Source organism: Triturus cristatus, chromosome 3_1, assembly GCF_964204655.1.
Source record: "Triturus cristatus chromosome 3_1, aTriCri1.1, whole genome shotgun sequence".
Taxonomy (NCBI): Eukaryota; Metazoa; Chordata; class Amphibia; order Caudata; family Salamandridae; genus Triturus; species Triturus cristatus.
The window spans coordinates 332,973,644-332,985,749 of NC_140583.1; positions in this window are offsets into that span (position 1 = coordinate 332,973,644).

A 12,106-nucleotide genomic window follows, 5' to 3' on the forward strand; every position below is an offset into this window, starting at 1 on the left:
GGAATCAAATGTTCTATCCATGTACGCCAGTAAAAGGGCAGCCGGCACTCCTCTTCCCTGAATAGCTGCTATGGCATTATGCGCCCGCCGGATGCTGTGGCGCGTGGCCCGCTGGGGCATTAAGCCCGCCTGATCTGGATGATTCAATGTAGTTATGTGGGGTTGGAGGCGATTGGCCAAGAGTTTGGCCAGTACCTTGGCCTCTACGTTTAAAAGCGAGATGGGGGAATATGAGGTGTGTTGGTCCGAAGGCCGACCCGGTTTATTGAGTACGACCACTTCCGCATGCCTCCAATCCCGTGGCAGAATTCCCCGGTCCCTCGCTTCTTAGAGAACTTGGTGATAATGTGCCCCCATCTGGCAGAAGTATTTCACGAAGAATTCGCATGGGAACCCATTCGGACCCTGCACCTTTTCCGATTTCAACTCCCCTAACGCAGTGCAAATCTCCTTCTCAGTGAACAAAAGTACCAGATCTGCCCGCGCATCATCTGAAATGTGGCGGGATGGTAGGTCGTCTAAGAAGCGATGAATCGCATCTCCCCGCAAGAGCTCTCTAGGGGCATAAAGCTCTGCAAAGTATTGTGCAAAACTCTCAGCTATAAGGGAGGGGTCACTCAGGACCCGTCCATCCGGGCCTGGTATACTTGGGAGAACCTGGGGCTGCAAGGTCCCCTGGCATAACCTATGCAGCAATTTACTAGATTTATCGCCCCATTGGTAAATTCTGCTACGGGACGCTAGCCACGTAAGACGGGCCTCCTCCATCAGGGTATCAGCATGTGTTTGTCGTGCCAGCACCAGCTGTCGGCGCACAAAATTTCCTCCCTCTCCCTACTACGCTGCTCTAGTTCCACCAAGTGGGTCTCCACCCACAGCAAAGCCTCCCGCCGAGTGCGACGTGCTGACGCGCAGAAGGAAATGTCCACTCCACGCAGGGTGGGCTTAATGGCCTCCTATAACATTACGGCCTTGTCCATCGTCCCCATCTTTGTATCAAAATATTGTGCAATTGCCTGCCCCATGTGCTTCTGGTATTTCTCATCCTGGAGATGCCATGACCAGAGGCGGTTTCCCAGGACCCAGTTGCACCGTGAGGACCACTGGGGAATGGTCGGATAAACCCCTTGGGAGCATCTCTGCAGCCCTCACTCTCCCTACAGTTCTTAAGGGCACAAACAAATAATCAAGACGGGAGTACGAGTCGTGTGAGGTCGAAAAATAGGTATATCCTGGTTCCATTCCATGCAGCCGCCGCCAGGCATCTACCCACCCCAGTCCTGTCGGTAAGGAGCTCAGTTTAGTTCTGTGATGGACGGCGGTGTCCCCCCCCCCCGACCTCCACCTGTCAACCGCGGGGTCCATTACGACATTCCAATCACCCCCAATTATTGCCAACCCCTCCGGCATATCCGCCCATAAAGTCGTTCGGTGCTCGACCAAACCCCATTGTAAAGGAGGGGTGTTCCCTGTAACTGTTGAAATTTCAACAATGGTACTAGCCCCTGCTCACGATTCTTCGGTCTGAAAATAAGAAGACTGCAGTCCCCCATCCCAGAACTTCATGGCGCTGCTACGATGCTGAAGACCCCTGCCGGGGCACAGACGTAGATCTACCAGGATCACTGCAGAATTTGGCTTGGCGGTTCGATCTCGACCTCCTGGAGCCTTTGAGCTTGGGTTTGGGTGGCTTGCGGACGGCCTCACTGGACGAAGAATCCAATTCCAACCTAAGTGGCTTGGGGCACCTAAGCTTCACAGTCTAAGCCGTCCAGTTGAATACTTCCTCCAGCGATTCAAAGAAGAGAGTACGGACCGATATACCACCCGTAGTTTGGATGGATACAGCAATGCATAGGGAAGTTTCAGCTCACGGAGACGTGCCTTAACTGCCATGAAGGATTGTCTTTTTTGCTGGACTATTCTAGTATAGTCCGGAAATATGAGGATACGAGTGTTCTCAAATTGCAGATGTTCCTTGATTCCAGCCTGTTTTAAAATTGCATCCCAGTCATGATAATTCAGAATCTTAGCAATGACCGGTCTTGGTCTGGCACCCGGGGGCAGTTTCTACATCAGGACCCTATGTGCTCTTTCGATAACAAAACAACCGGACAACGATTCCGAGGGAGCCAGCTCACCAGCCACCGAGTAAGGAACTGTTCTATGTCCCCCCTTCACATCCTTGGGGAAACCCACAAAGCTGAGGTTGTTCCTACTGGCTCTGCCTTCCGCATCCTCCACCCATGAGGCCAGGCCTCTAGAGATCGACTCCAGTGATGTGAACCGTTTCTGCAGGGTGGTGACTGAACCCTCCACTTCAGAGACTCTGGTTTCGGCCTCTGTAATGCGTTCTACTGCATTTCGGACATCTTGCCGCGCGAGCTTGACGTTAGGGCCCACTTCTCCTATTTTTGCCTCCAGAGTGGCCCTGGACTGCGCGATGGCTGCCATGAGCACGGCATTGTCTGGGATACCCACCTGAGCCCCTCCTTGGTCTGCCGAAGAGGCCCCTGGCCCAGTTAGGCGGTCCGACGTGCTCTGCTTGGCGGGCCCTTCCACCAGTTTGTCCTTCGTCATGACAACAATGCCCGGTTCAGCTTTCCCCCATTCAGACCTCTAGCTCCGATCACCGGGACACTTCACACCTCCTGCTGGTCTCCACTCTTCCAATGTCAATTGATGAAGCCTGTTGCAGCTGTGGCCCTCTGTTAGTGCAAGAAACGGGTGGAAACCTCACGCCCACAGGCCATACCGGGCACTAACCCAGCCGCTTCCGTGGACAGTCGTGTCTCCCCCCCTAATGGGCGTCTCACCGTCTCTGCAAGTGTCACTTCCAGGCGACCAGGAAGACCCACCAACCCCCACACCGGTCACCGCCATCAAAACAATGTTCTGGCCTAGCTCACAGAGGACACTTTGAGATCATGTAGCTGTCTCGGGCCAATCCCCCACTCACTGTTCAGTTGGCTGTGGTCCACAAACACACTGAAAATGGCAGGATTGGGCCTCACGCTGTTGCCCAGGTCTCTGTGCCTCGCACAATGCACACCTGCTTCCAGGACCCACACACAGCGCTGCCTCTTCACCTTTGTCGCTGCATACCACGGTAACATTCCGGGACCTTTTTTTAAACAGGCTCAGGCCGTAATTCACCGGAGCTCCGTGACATCGCTGCCTCTCAGGGTAGTCGCACAGGACTCACTCTGCTCAATGGCCATAATCCCACACATGGCCCGAGGGCTCCAGCCAGCCGCTTCCCAAGAGACAAGGCTTTGTGCACTGGCCCCGGATCGACAGCCAGGCCTCAGCGCCTCAGCATCAGCTCCACAGTGCGCTGCGTAGGCCTCGGCGGTCCCGGCGAGGGAGCTCAATGCCCGGACAGCCCACTGAACAGATGCTCCCCTTCGTGGCCCGGTACGGTCGCCGAGCGCTGTAGTGAAGGCAGGTGGGGAGGAAGGGAAGTCGAGTGAGAGTGCTCACTGGGTCCCAGAGGTGGAGCTGCCTGCCACACCGCCGCCACAGCTGGCCAGCCACCAGGAATTAGGCACGAGCACTGCAGGTCTTCACTGGCCTCCAGGCACTGCGGGACCACTGCTCCCGTCTACTCTCACGGCCGTGCCGAGAACCACGTTGCTGGACCACCCACAAGGCTGCACTCCTCAACTGCCACCGCAAACTTCATAGGTTCCACTTGTCTCAGAGTACGGATGCCGCCACACGGATCCCAACCACCACAGGGGGCTCTAGTGTAGAATATGTCCGACGAAACAGGATCTTTACAGGATTTTAGAACTGGGCTGAATGGAGCTCACCTAACTCACATCCACCATACTGGATCGCTAGGCCACACCCCCTAAAGTATGTGGTAGTGTATAGAAATTATATAGAGTGGGATTCTGTGTTATGGAGAGTAATTATGTGGTATTGTAGTCTATATTCTGGAGTAGTAACCTCAGGTTTAGTCTTCCTCATTTCCATAGAAGCTCAACTATGTACTCAGTGAGACAAAAAAAAAAGAAATCACTTAGGAGCACTTGTGGACCTAGTCAGAGGTATGAGAAGGGCCACTGGAATTATGTGACTGTTTGGCTGCATCGACTTTCGCACAATTAACATTTTCTGCTTTAGGCACATCATTCATTATCTGCACCCTAATCTGCAGATTTGAACAAAAAAGCCTTGTTTCTAGCTCAAACGGCTCAAACGTTACCAAAAATGCAGCGACAAGTGTTACAGCGTGGTGGAAGGCTCTTTGCAAACCTAGAATGGTCACCTGTTACTTATTGCTAAATGTGGGTGTTAAATTGGTACTAGTGGTGTGCAAGCCACTCTTGCTTCCCTCTGCGCCTCTCTTGCCTCTTTCAGCATTTCTGTTGCTTCTTTCTGCATGTTTCTTTCTGTTCTGCACTTCTCTTGACCTCATTCTGCAAATCTCTTGTAATTTCTGTACCTCTCTTTCCTCTTTCTGCATGTCTGTTGCCTCTTTCTGCACCTCATTTGCTATTCTGTACCCCTCTTATGTCTTTCTGCACTCTCTTTGCCTCTTTCTACACTTCTTTTGTTTCTTTCTGCACCTGTCTTGCTTCTTTCTGCACCCCTCTTGCCTCTGCCTCCACCCCTCTTTCCTCTTTCTACACTTCTGTTGCATCTTTCTGCACTTATCTTGCTTCTTTCTGCACTTCACTTGCCTCTTTCTGGACCTTTATTGCCTCTTTCTGCAGTTCTCTTGCCTCCTTCTGCACTTTACTTGCCTCTGTCGCTAACTCTCTTGCCTCTTTCTGCACCTCACTTGCTTATTTCTGCACCCCTTTTGCCTGTTTCTGTACCCTTCTTCCCTCTTTGTGCAACTCTCTTTCTCCTTTCTACTCCTCTCTTCCCTCTTTCTGCACCACTCTTGCCTCTTTATGTACCTCTGTTCCTTCTTTCTTCACCTGTCTTGTCTCTATCTGCACCCTTTGTGCCTCTTTCAGCCCCTCTGCTGCTTCTTTCTGCAGTTCTCTTCCTCTTTTTGCACCCCTGCTGTCTCTTTCTGTACCCCTCTTGCCTCATTGTGTACCTTTTCTTCCCCTTTCTGCACCCCTCTTGCCTCTTTTCCCACCTTTGTTGGTTCTTTCTGCACCTCTTTTGCTTTGTTCTGCACTTCACTTGCTGCTTTCTGTACCCCTCTTGCCTCTTTCTGCACCTCTGTTGGTTCTTTCTGCACTGCTCTGGCTTCTACCTGCACCTCTGTTCCAAATGCCTTCATCCCTCTTTCCTCTTTCTGCACCTCTCTTGCCTCAGTCTGCCCACCTGTTCCCTTTTTCTGTACCTCTTGTGCCTGTTTCTACAACTCTATTGCCTGGTTCTGTAGTTCTCTTGCCTCCTTCTGTACCTCACTTGCCTCTTTTTGCACCTGTGTTCGTTCTTGTGTACTGCTCTTGTTCTTTATGCACCTCTCTTGCAAAATTCTGCACCCCTCTTGCCTCGTTTTGCACCCCTTTTACCTGTTTCTGCACCTCTTTTGCCTCTGTCTGTAACTCTGTTCCCCCTTTCTGTACCTGTTTTGCCTGTTTCTGCAACTCTCTTGCCTCTTTCTTGAGTTCTCTTGCCTCCTTCTATGCCTCTGTTGCTTCTTCCTGCACTTCTATTGCCTCTTTCTGCACCCCTTTTCCTTCAGTCAACACTTTCTGTGCTTCTTTCTGCACCTGTCTTGCTTCTTTCTGCACCCCTGTTGTCTCTTTCTGCACTCGTCTTCCCTCTTTCTGTACCATTCTTGCCTGTTTCTGCATCTCAGTTGCCTCTTTCTGTACTTTCTTGCTTCTTTCTACACCTCTGCTGCTTCTTTCAGCAACTCTCTTGCCTCTTTCTGAGGTTCTCTTTCCTGTTTCTGCACCCCTCTTGCCTCTTTCTGCACCCATCTTCCCTCTTTCTACAACTCTCTAGCCTCTTTCTACACCTCTTCCCTCTTTCTGCACCACTCTTGCCTCTTTTGTACCTCTGTTGCTTCTTTCTGCACTTCTCTTGCCTCTTTCTGCACCCTGTGTGCCTCTTTCAGCACCTCTTTTCTTCTTTCTGCACTTCTCCTCCTTCTTTCTGCATTCCTCGTGCATCCTTCTGCACCTCTGTTGCTTCTTTATGCACTTCTCTTGGTTCTTTCTGCACTGCTGTTGTCTCTTTCTGTATTCCTCTTGCCACTTAGAGCATCACGTTTGCTTCTTTCTGCACTTCAAGCTTCTTTTTCTGTACCCCTCTTGCCTCTTTGTGCATCTCTGATGCTTCTTTCTGCACTTCTATTGCCTTTTTCTGCACCTGCCTTGCTTCTTTCTGCAGCTGACTGGCCTCTTTCATCCCCTTTTTGCTTTTTTCTGTAGATCTCTTGCCTCTTCCTGTACCCCTCTTTTCGCTTTCTGCACCTCTCTTGCTTCTTTCTGCATCCCTGTTCCCTCTTTCGGTACCTCTCTTGACTCTTTCTGTACCTCTGTTGCCTCTTTCTGCACTTCTCTTACTTCTTTCTGCACCCCTTGTGCCTCTTTCAGTACCTCTGTTCCTTCTTTCTGCACTCCTCTTCCTTCTTTCTGTACCCCTCGTGACTCCTTCTGTACCCCTCTTGACTCCTCCTGCACCCTTGTTGCTACTTTCAGCACCTCTGTTGGTTCTTTCTGCACTGCTCTTGCTTCTCTCTGCACACCACTTGCCTCATTCTGCACTTCTCTTGCTTCTTTCTAAACCTCTGTTGCTTCTTTCAGCAATTCTCTTGCCTCTTTCTGCACTTCTCTTTCTTCTTTTTGCACCCCTCATGCCTCTCTCTGTACCTCTCTTGCCTCTTGGTGCACCTCTCCTACCTCTTTCTTTACCACTCTTGCCTCCTTTTGCACCTCTGTTGGTTCTTTCTGCACTGCTCTTGCTTCTTTCTACACCTCACTTGCCTCTTTCTGCACTTACCTTGCTTCTTTTTAAACCTCTGTTACTTATTTCAGCGTTTCTCTTGCCTCTTTCTGCACTTCTCTTCCTTCTTCCTGTACCCCTCCTGGTTCTACACCTCACTTGCCTCTTTCTGCACCCCTGTTCCCTGTTTCTGCACCTTTCCTGCCTGTTTATGCACTCCTCTTGCCTCGTTTTGCACCTTTGAGTTAGAAGTAGTTTTAATCCCCCTGCCCTATTATGTACTAGGGCCTTACAGGGGAGGTCATGTCAATCACAGGGGTACCCCAACCCATAGTGTACCCTAGTGTATGTAGATGTTTTCACTATTCGAAGTGTCTTTCAGCATAGCACTGGCACCAGGCCTGCTTAGTCAGAGTCAGTTACCACCAGTAGCAGTCAGTAAAAAGTTGGGGGCACAGGATTACTTTGCAACAAGGCCTTTTTCTGCACCTCTGTTGGTTCTTTCTGCATATCTCTTGCTTCTTCCAGCACTTTTCTTCGTCTTTCTGGACTTCTGTTGCCTCTTTCTGCATTTCTCTTCCTTCTTTCTGTGCCTTTCTTTCTCTTTCTTCACATGTCCTACCTCTATAGGGATAGTTAGAAATTATCATTTAAAAAACCTTAGCAATTCACTGAAAAAAACATATGTTTCAGGGTTGTTATAGTTAGAAATTAGCATTTAAAAAAACATAGAAATTCACTGCAAAACCATAGGTTTCAGGGACATTATAGTTAGTTGGACTTTTCACTCGTAGTCGTATGATGTAATATATGATGTCAACAGTAGTGCATTGCGGGGGCGCGAGTTATAGTTAGCTCAACTAACCATAACGGCTGAATTTCTCTGAATTTATATGAGTGAAATGTCCAACTAACTATAACGTCCCTGAAACCTATGGTTTTTTCACTGAATTATTATGGTTTTTTAAATTGTAATTTCTAAATATAATGTCCCTGAAACCTATGGTTTTTTCAGTGAATATATATATATATATATATATATATATATATATATATATATATATATATATATATATAATGCACGCATTGCTGTGAACGAAATAAAATAACTACTCACTTGCAACTTGGATCGGTTCTCGTCTGTTGCTGTTTTCCTTCAAGATCGTGGGTGTTCAGGAGCTCTTCAGGCGAAATCCCCCTCATATATATATATATATATATATATATATATATATATATATATATATATATATATATATATATATATATATATATATATATATAATATATATATATATATATATATATATATATATATATATTGCACTGTTTAAGCCATTGAGGTTGTATTATTTTTTTTTTTTGTTTACAGGCAGCCTCTCTGTTTGTGGTGCCTTGGGCTCATCAACATCTGAGTCCTCGGGTCCTCTATATTCTGCGACATTGGGTTCCAACTTCAAACAATTTTGCCTGTCCTATTCCAATCTCTCATCTCCTATTGTGTTTGAAGCCTCACAATTTGGAGAGAGCGCAAACTCAAAGCAGTTTAAAATGATCTTCAGAGAGAACAAAATGTGGCGGTATAAATAAACAATAGGGTAGTAATGTCATATCTGAACCAATAGTTTGTAATAGGATCTCCCTCCATGAATCATTTGGTTCTAAAGTTAATAGAATGAGCAGAGAAGAACTTGGCATCTCTGAGTACAGTTTATATTCAGGAGAAGACAACACAACAGCAGACGCTTTAAGCAGATTGTTTCCTTCATCGCGTAGTGTAAAGTTTATGAGGGAGGCATTTCTGAAAATGTTTTGTAGAGGTTTGGCAATCCCAAAATAGATTTATTTGTGGATTGTCACAATGCCCTTCTTCCTGTCTCCTTTTTAAGGCTCAAAGTCCAGCATGCAGCAGAAGTAGAGGCCTTGTCATGCCATCACCGAAAGACCTTCTGTATGCCTTTCCTCTAACTCCCTTGTTCCCTCACCTCCTGTCAAGAATTCAGAAGGAGGGGGTAGAGGTAATTCTGGTATATCCCTTTTTGTCTAGTTTCCTCTGTTGAGGGAAAGGTTGGTGTCTCCTTTTCTCTTCTCATGCCTACTCTGTTACCGATTCCTCATTTTATTTATTTTATTCAGTGTTTTCTATAGTGCGAACATGACCCAATCCTGGGTGTCAGAGCGCTTTACAATTCAGCAGCAATCAGATCCCTTCAATATTTACAAATAATATACATATTAAGTCTTACTAGGCATCAACTCAGGTTTCAGTAGTACATATCAAGACATACTTACATTTAAAATGTAATACTCCTCCTAAAGAAAACGAGGAGTCAGCAACTGGATACACTGTTACAAGTTTAGTCAAATACCCATGTGGCTTGATAGAGGTACCTTTCAATAGCCATCGTCCATTAATTTTGCGAATGGACTAAAAGTATCCAAACAGAGCTGATTGTGGCCAGTAGGTATGAATTGATGACAGCCAACTGACTTGTGCTATCCCTGGAGTTATTGCTCTGAGATTCGCAGAACTATCATCCTGTTTACCGTCACCTACTAGCACAGCTGAATGTAGAAGATCCAGGATTGTCTGAAAGTCTCAAAAGTAGCCAAGAGTTGACTGCAGTTAGTTAAGGAAGGTATTTGCTCATGAGAAAAGCCTTAGCCTCTTTTTTTAATCGTGCAATAGAGGTGATTCTTCTCATATTTGGTGGAAGCGCATTCAAAATTCTTGGTGCATCTCCCGAGAATGCTCTATCATAAGTTCTCTTCTTACGGAAGAATGCTGGTTTCAGTAAGAAATCTGTGGACCCCCTCGAAGATCTAATGCCTCCAGGAATTGTAACTTTCTGAGCAAGGTAAAGTGGTGTTTTGTAGTGTAGAGCTTTCTGTGTAATACAAGCCATCTTTAGCTGAATTCTTGCTTCATATGGTAGCCATTTGAGCGCTTTTAGATGTGGCGTGATGTGGTCAAATCTTCTTGTACCCCTTAAAAGTCTAGCTGCAGCATTGAGGCAAGATTTTAGTGTAGCTGTTGAAATCTTAGGATGCCCTGCTAGAGTTGTGCATACCTACTCAATCCTTGAGATGACCAAAGCTTGTACTGCCAATTTAAGGTCAGATGAACAGTTTCAGTTTTCTGAGATAGCTCAGATGGAATCGGGCATTATTTGCCATAGTGTTGATGTGTGCTTGCATGTTTAATTCCTTATTCAGTGTGATTCCAAGAGACTTGGTAGAATCAGCTAGAATCGGAGTACTGTTTAGTGTGGTTATCATCTTGGTCCATTCGTTGATCATCATGGAAGATTGGGGGGGGGGAGCAGAAGGAATTCTGTTTTCTGTGAGTCAAGCTTAAGTTGATTGCTAGATAGCCAATGAACTGACTTTTGTAGTGCTTGGTTCATTGTGTTGATCTCTTCCAGCGATGTCATCTTCATATACAGCTGAGTGTCGCTGCATGCGTGTGGAAGGAGATGCTAGCCTGCTGCAGTACTTTAGTGAGTGGCTCATGTACAGATTGAATAGGGATGGGGAATCTTTGCGATTTGTTCTCTAAGAAGGAATGGAACCATTTTAGGACTGTTACCGAAAAACCCATCCTATTCTCCAGTCGTCTAATAATTTGCCATGGTTTACTGTGTCAAATGCTGAAGATAAGTCGAGGAGAACTAGTAGACAGGTTTTGTTGCGGTCTGGAGCCAGTAGAGCATCATCAACTATGTGCATAATTGTTGTTTCCGTGCTGTGATCGGGTCTAAACCCTGACTGGCAGTCGTTTAGTAGCTTAAATTCTGTCATGTGAAAGTTCAGTTGTTTACTGAAACAAGAAACAAGTAGCTGGGTTATGGCGGACTGCACAGCCAAGACAAGTCACTGAAAAGTGGTGAAATATTGCCCGCCTCAGATGGCCAGCTGCCATATGACCATAAATTACAATAACATTCACAGGGGTATGAGAGGCAATATATTAGAAGATTTCTGCAGTATATACATGAAGTGTGAAAAATTAATGAGTCCACGTCGTTGCTTGTATTCCTTAGTTGTTTTTATTCGTGATGTGCTCAAAGTTCAATACAGCCAACGCGTTTTGCCCAGACATGGGCTTCTTCGGGGCAAGGTAAGTAAAACGTTGCAGCACCTTTGGACAGGGTATGTGTTAACTTTAGGTCTCGTACGTGCCGTGACTGAGAAGTCTGAATTAGAGAAACCTCTCAGTGGTATGATACTATCCAGGATCACCTCAGTCATACCACTGAGAGGTTTCTCTAATTCAGACTTCTCAGTCACGGCACGTACGAGACCTAAAGTTAACACATACCCTGTCCAAAGGTGCTGCAACGTTTTACTTACCTTGCCCCGAAGAAGCCCATGTCTGGGCAAAACGCGTTGGCTGTATTGAACTTTGAGCACATCACGAATAAAAACAACTAAGGAATACAAGCAACGACGTGGACTCATTAATTTTTCACACTTCATGTATATACTGCAGAAATCTTCTAATATATTGCCTCTCATACCCCTGTGAATGTTAAAGTTCAGTTGTTGTTGGGCAAATTTTTCCAGTACCTTGCCCAGTAATGGAATGTTTGTTACCAGCCTAAAGTAGTTTGGGTCTGAGTGGTTCTCGGTAAGTTTTTTTAATTGAGTGATGACCTGGCCCGTTTTTAGGCAATCAGGAAATGATCCTTCGGCAAGCGAGGCATCATTTATCTTAGTCCAACTAGGGATGATCATGTGGTTGATCATAGGCCAACATTTTGCGGGAAAAGGATCATTGTAATGGTTGTTCGGTTTTAAGGTCAGTAAGGTTTTAGCAATGTCTTCCTGATCATATAGTTTGAAGGTTGACCAACAAGCATTATTTTTGGGCACTGTTTGTGCAGGTTGGGCTGGCTGCTCCTCCTGAGTACTCTTTTGACTCACAAGTTTATCAGCGGTATCCTTGAGTTCTCTCTCAAGCGAGCTGGCTTTGGTTGTAAAGAATGCTGAAAATCTTCACAGCTCAAAACCGATTGAGCTGTTAGGTGGCAGGATTTGGCCACTTTGTTTGAATGATCCTTTACTAGATCGAATAGTTTTCTAGGTCTGTTCTTTGCGTTATCAAGTTCATTTCTAAAAACGTCTTTTTTTGATTGAAGTATGCTTTTATTGTAGGCTTTCCTGTTCTTTCTTAGCTGTTTTAGATGTGGCGATGATGGGAGCTGTCTCCATTTCCTTTCTGTTAGTCTGAGTTTCC